Source organism: Geospiza fortis, unplaced genomic scaffold (assembly GCF_000277835.1).
Source record: "Geospiza fortis unplaced genomic scaffold, GeoFor_1.0 scaffold34, whole genome shotgun sequence".
Lineage (NCBI taxonomy): Eukaryota > Metazoa > Chordata > Aves > Passeriformes > Thraupidae > Geospiza > Geospiza fortis.
The window spans coordinates 638,379-645,211 of NW_005054474.1; the positions used below are offsets into that span (position 1 = coordinate 638,379).

Consider the following 6,833-nt stretch of genomic DNA (forward strand, 5'->3'; position numbering starts at 1 on the left):
TCGCCTGCAGCAGTGACCTATTTTATCGGCCGGTGGAGTTTTTTTTTGTGGGGGGGTTTAGTTGGAGTTGCGGAGGGCAGGCCTGAGCTGGGAAAGATCCACGGGAAATCCCCCTGGGATGCGCTCCCGGTGCCTCGGAGCCTCCCCCATCCCAAAAAGTGCGGGGTCGGGTTTGCCCCAGCGCTGGCTCCGTGCCCGTCCTGGCGCCCCGGGAAGCGTCCGAGTGGAATTTTGGAAAGGGCAAGAAAGTGCAAGCTCGGAAAAATGAGGAAAGGATGATGGATGGGATGGTGGGATGGGGCTCGGCACCCCAGGACCGCGGGGGTTAATTAATGCTGGGGTTAAAGTGGTCGGGATTGGGTTTGGGTTCACGCTGGGCAGTCACACTCGGCCTGTGAAATCCCGGCTGAATCCTGCGCCTGCATCCCGTGCCAGAGGTGATGCCGAGGGCTCGGGGGACACACCGGGGTGTTTTGGGGAGCCTTTCGTGCCCTGAGGTGGAGCTGGAGACACCCTGAGCCCACCCCAGCGAGGAAGAGAGGGAAAAGTTGGGAATTCAACCTACCTTCCACACCCTGCCTCGGCAAGAACCAGAGGAAGATTTGCTTTACAAAGCAAAATTCCTCCTTGGAAAGACACGAAAGGGATTTATTATTTTTTTAAATTTTTTTTAATTTTTATTTTTCCCCTGGATCTGTGGTGAAATCTCGCTGGGTGCAAACATTCTGCCTCCAGCTGCAGTTTCCCTGAGGATGCTCAGCCCCGCTCCGGGGGCTTTTCCCGGGGTGGCCGCAGGGTCCCCTTTGCCACCTGGGCTTGGAATGACGGCGGAGCTTTGTTCTCCCCGGGAGGAATTAACGGAGCGTTCGCTTATCAGCAGGCGAGATAAACGGCCCCGTGCTCGTGTCTCTCGGGTCTGAAGCAGAGACATTGCCACCCCCTCCACAAAAATAACCCGCTGCCGCTTTTGGAGATGGATCCTTTGGAAAAGACAGGGAGAAAAACGGGAGGTCGCTTGCCCGAGAGTTGATTAAATATTGGCTGTTTTTAAGATGCAGATTTTTCTGCTCGTGGAAAAATAAGGGAAAAGAAACGAACAACCCAAACCTTTTGTGGATGAACTGAATGTGTCAAAACATCAGAGGGTCTTTGAAGGTTTTGGGGGAAATTGCTGATTTTCCTGTTCTCCTTCCTGGAGGAGAAAACTGAGAAGGTTCTCTCACTCTGCTGCATTTAAGCCTTTATAGAGGGGACCTGCTGATGGCCCTGACAAAGTGACTCTCCAGGAAGAGCAAGGGATGAAGTTTTTAATTTGCTGCCACGTTTGCCTTGCTCCCAAAATGTGGGTATCTAGATCCTCCATGTGGTTTGCATGCTAGATGTCATCCTAGATGTCATCCTAGATGTCCCCTGGCATTCCATGGGTCTCTGTAGGACTGGAGGAGTGGATGTTGGTGGGCAGGATGGGCTCTGTGCCTCCTGTCCCTAATTTTCCCTTATTTCTAAGGGGAATGGATTGTGTTGTTGGGGTGGTTTGTGCAGGGCAGGGGTGGCCCCATCGGGCTTCCTGCATGGGGACACACCTGAGGACTTGTCCCCGTGTCCTCTGGAGCTGCTGTCCCCTCTGCAGCCAACTCAGTGTTCATCCACCTCTCCTGCTGGTGAAAACTGGGATGCCTTTGGATATGGGGAAAGACTGGCCATGGTGGCGCAGATGTGATGGGTAGAAGACTTAATTACAACAAACTGTCGTTTTTTATTACTTTTTTTATGATTACATCTTTTGCCTGGAGCCAGGGCTGCTGACACCCTGTCTGAGTTAAAACCCTGCTCCCTGAGCTACAGAAAAAAATGGTGATAAAAATAAATGTTCATAAAAATGTTAAAAGTATTGGGCAGGAATGATCTGGTACATCCAGATCCTTGATCTGGGCAACTGGATGTGAAGGAAGATGGCCAATGGCAGGGAAGTTGGAACAAGATAATCTTTAGGGTCCCATCCAGCCCAAACCATTCCATGGCTGGGTTAGAGGGGCTTGGCTGGTGCTTCCCAAAGAGCCCTGGTCAAGGCTGGGTTAGGATGGATCTGGAGGTGGAGACCATCCCAGGGTTTGAAGAAATGCCCTGGGATGGAAAGTCCTGCCCAGCGTGCTGGGACAGGTGGAATCTTGGATCTCTCAAGCAAGTTTGTGGCTGGGTTAGGAAGTGCTGTGGTTTTAGGCTTTACTGAGGGCTGAGTGTGGGACAAACCCTGCAGGTGTCACACCCCACCATGCTGCTGATCCACCTGGAAGGTCGTGGTGGCTGCCTCAGGGATGGGCACTGGATGCCAGGCAGGGGATGCTGGAAACCTTATTCAGTAGTGCTTGGGAGGAGGCTCCCTCCATCCATCCATCCATCCATCCATCCATCCATCCATCCATCCATCCATCCATCCATCCATCCATCCATCCATCCATCCATCCCTCCATCCATCCCTCCATCCATCCCTCCATCCCTCCATCCCTTCATCCATCCTGCTGGGGATCCCAGCCCCTTCCTGCATCCCTGGCTGCACATGGCAGTGGGGTGTCTTGGGGTTATGATGCCTTTGGGCTCTGCACAGGTGACATGGTGGCTGCCCTGCTGCACCCATCCCTGCCTCCTGCCCCCATTCCTGCACCCATCCCTCCCTGCTCCTGCACCATCCCTGCTCCTGCACCCATCTCTGCTCCCAGCACTGAATTTGGGGTTCCTGTCAGCTCTGGGGGGCTCTGAGCACCGCCTGTCCTGTTGCACCCACACCCTCCCTTGGTGGCAGTGGCACTGGGGACATCCCTGGGCTCTCTGGGGTGATGTCCCCTCTGGAGCTGGCCCCTGGCGCAGCCTCTTGGCCGCCAGCCCGGCTGGGGAGGTCAGCCTTGGGTTTTGTCCTCGTTTCCTCCCTCAGCCTTCCCTCTGCTTGTTTTTCTCGGGCAGGAGAGGGAGGGGGACAGTGGCTCTGTGTGTGTGTGCGTGTCCCCTGGGCTCTTTCACCCCGGCAGTGGCTCTGGGCAGTCCTGCATCCCACAGGCAGCATCCCATCCCATCCCATCCCATCCCATCCCATCCCATCCCATCCCTGTGCCAGCGCAGTGGTTCAGGAACATCTCCATCAGCCTGGCTGTGCCAGGCACCGGTGGTGCCCCCATGGCCTGGCTGTCCTGTCTGCCCTCAGTGTTTGCCAGGGCCATGCCAGCTCTGCTGGAATCCAGCAGCATCCCTTTGGGATTTAACCCCAGACCTGGCTTTGCCCAGCTCTGGAATCAGCTGCAGAGCTTTTGCTGGGTCTGACTGAGGAGCCACACCTCCTTCAGCCCTGACCAAGGGGACAGGGACACTCAGAAGGGTGCTTCCATCCAGGATTTGGTGCCTCTGCTCTCCTGGAGGGATTGGGATTTGTCCTGGGATGAAAATAATGTGGTGTTGCTGAAGCCTCTGTATTTTTGCAGCAGAGGCTGTGTCTGAGCAGGGCACAGTGCTCGACTTCCCACGTGTTGGGATGGGCTCCCAGGGCTTGGCACTGCCCTCACTGTCACCCTGGTGGAACAGAGGGACAGTGTCCTCGATGCCATCACAGCGGTGGCATCCCCCAGGAGCAGCATCACCTCACTGGGACGATTTGGGGATGGGATGTGACAGCGAGGTTGATCCATCCATTCTTGGAAATGTCAAACAGTGGCTTTGCAGCTCTGTGTTCAAAAGGAAAGGAGAAAAGCACTCAGAGCAGCTGACTGGGTTTTAAAATTTTTTTAAAATATGAGATTAAAAAAAAAAGCACAAAGCCATTAACCCTCCATGGGCTGTGCTGTTGGGAAGGCAGTGCCTGCTCCCCGTGGGTGAAGCTTTGTGTTGCTCATCATAGCTCATCCTGCTCCTCTCCCCACGCCGCTGGTGGCCATGGTGCTTCCAGAAAACTCCCCAATGAACCTTTTCCCCTTTGCAAAGGTGTCCTCTTGGTTGCAGGGAGACAGGGATGGGGGAAGGAGTGGTCCCTGTTCCATTGCACTGATGGGCCTGGTACTGCTGCCAGCTCCCTGGGAAAAGCATCCTTGAGCCAAAGCCTGTAAATGTTGCATATCATTAATAAAAAATTAGGAACAACCAAAAGGGAGGGTGGGAAAAAAAGCCTGTGAAGCATCTGACTGTCCCACAGCTGGTCTGGTACTCTTCTTCACCCAGCAGAGGCTGGGAGATGTTTTTTGGGCTGCCCAACACCCCGGGATGAGCAGGGCTCAGGAAGCATCGCTGAGCCCCTTCCCCTTGCCTGCTCTCGGCTCTGCTTTGGGCACCCTTAAGCCTTTTAGACAGCGCAGAAATAAAAATCACCATTTTGGATGGTGTCAGCAGCATCCCTGGGGGCTCCGGAGCGGGACGGGCACATCCCGGCGGGCAGGATGCCGGCGGTGGGCGCTCGCTCGGGGCCGTGCCGGCCGGCGCCTCGCCAGGCGGGGCTGTGGCCGGGCTATTGTTTTCCCTTCCTGCTTGTTTTTCCGGACAACCCTCTCCTAATTAAATAAAAACACCCGGCGGAGGAGCGAGCAGACCCCACCCCCAGCGCGGTCCCGTGCCGAGAGCACCCACGGAGAGCTCCCCGGGGAGGGAGGGAACAGCAGAGCGGTCAAGGTAGGCGACAGGAGAGGGACAGGAGCTTTGGGATGTGGTTTATCCCTCTGCCGGCTTCCCAGGCACGGCTCTGCTCCAGGAATGGGTGGTTGGGCAATGGGATGTGCATGGTCCAGGCAGCGCAGCTCGTTCTGGGCTGGCTGCTTCTTGGTGTATCCTGGTTTGGGGAACTGTAGGAAAACACATAATTTTGAAAAAAACAATTCTAATGGCCTCAAAACTAGAGAAAAAAGGCTGAAGGTTTCATGCAAGAGTCTGGTGACAGGAGAGGGACAGGAGCTTTGGGATGTGGTTTATTCTTCTGCCACTGTACCCCAGGAATGGGTGCTTGGGCAATGGGATGTGCACGATCTGGACAGTGCTGCTTGTTCTGAGCCAGTGTAACTTAATTTGGGGAGCTGTGGGAAAACACAACATTTGGAAAAAAGACCTTCTGATGGCCTCAGAACGAGGGAGAAAAGGCTGAAGGTTTCATGCAGGGGTCTGGCAACAGGAGAGGGACAGGAGCTTTGGGATGTGGTTTATCCCTCTGCCACTGTGCCCCAGGAATGGGTGGGTGGGCAATGGGATGTGCATGGTCTAGGCAGTGCTGCTTGTTCTGGGCCGGTGTATCTTTGTTTGGGGAGCTGTGGGAAAACACAAAATTTTGCAAAACATCTTCTGATGGCCTCAAAACTAGGGAGAAAAGGCTGAAGGTTTCATGCAAGGGTCTGGAAGGCACAGGGCAGGTTGTAGGAGGCTGAGGATTAAAACCGAAAGCGCGAGTGTTTGGGGTTTGTAACGATGCCCCTTTGTACCGTCCAAAATTTTTACAGATTTTTTAATCTGTAAAAATGGGGGTTTAATGTTATTTCTTTCTTCAGCAAAAGTCAAGTTTTGACATTAAATAGTTCCAGCCCAGCTCTTTTGTCCTGAAGTGCAGCAATGTTCAAACTGAGAAGAGGGCATGGGAGACTTCTTTTTATCTTTTTGAGGAGCGAGTGCTGACATTGTATTTAGCTCCTTATTAAAGCACTTTTCTTTAATGCAATTTAATACTGAAGGTCAACTATGAATGCTTTGGTGGTTGGAAATGATACAGAAAAGCAGATTGCTTTTTTTTTTTTTTTTTTTAAATACATCTTGAGGGTGAAAAATTTAAAGAAATCCCCAAATTTCGTGCTGAATGGAAAGTGGTTCACAGGCAGTTGGTCTTGTCACCACTTAAATGTGAATTTTATGCCCTAAGACCCCTTGTCCTTGTGCTTATGTGGGAAAAAATTACTCACGGTCCTCGATGCTGTGGTGATGAGGGCGCTGGAAATGAACAAATAATTAATTAAATAAAGAAGAGGCTGGTGAAGGTCAGAGATGATCTTCTGGGGGACTGAGGATTTGAGTATTTAAATATATCCAGAGTAGCCCAACCTTCTGGTCCTTCGGGGAGGTTTAGAGCTACAGGAACGTTTAGGGATCTCGTTCTCAATAGCTGCTGAGAGAAAGTGCTTTTTGTCATAGTACATCGATTTAAATCCAGCAGCAAACACCTTTCAGGGCAGGTGGGCAGGTGTTGGTTGGGATGTTTAGGGAAACTGAGGCACATGGTGGGGTGCGGGTTGGGGTTTTTGGTGGTTTGGCTGGAGAGATGCTGCCCTGCCCCAGTGAACACCAGCATCTCCTTCCACCACCATTCCTTACTCATCCTTTCCTTCCATCCCCTGTCTTTGGGACTCATCCACCCCCCATCCCTCACCCTGAGCATCCTCCCCATCCTCTGGCCGTCCTCTCGCCCCAGAGGCTGTTTTGGGACGAGACTTTGGCAGCACCACGTGAAAACTCTCTTAAAATAGAGCTGGAGGGCAGCGTCAGGGTGGGGAGGGCTGGCTGGAGGCGCCGCCGGCCCCTCGGCGTGAGGAACTCACGGCCACGCTGCTTTCTAATAATTTTTAGGGGTGTTTTTCTGCACTGATGATGCCAGAACCTTGCTTCGAGGTTGGCAGTATGTGGTGGGGCCAGTTTTAGGGTTCACCCTGGTCTAGTGAGCTGCCCAGGTGTGCAGCAGGGGATGGAGATGGGATGGGCAGAGCCAGAGGGGCAGGGTGGTGATGGTGGAAAAAAGCAAAACTCATGATTCTTCTTCTTTTTTTTTGAATATGTATTTTTAATATAAGAAATATTAAAAGGGATCTATATTTCAAATATTTGCGTTT

The 6,833-nt window shown here is 52.9% G+C and overlaps 1 protein-coding gene across 1 annotated transcript in view; it reads left to right on the plus strand.

The window, feature by feature from the left end:
• ZBTB47 (zinc finger and BTB domain containing 47) overlaps positions 1 to 6,833 on the plus strand; it is a 17,314-nt gene that overhangs the window by 1,143 nt on the left and 9,338 nt on the right. The window lies entirely within an intron of this gene.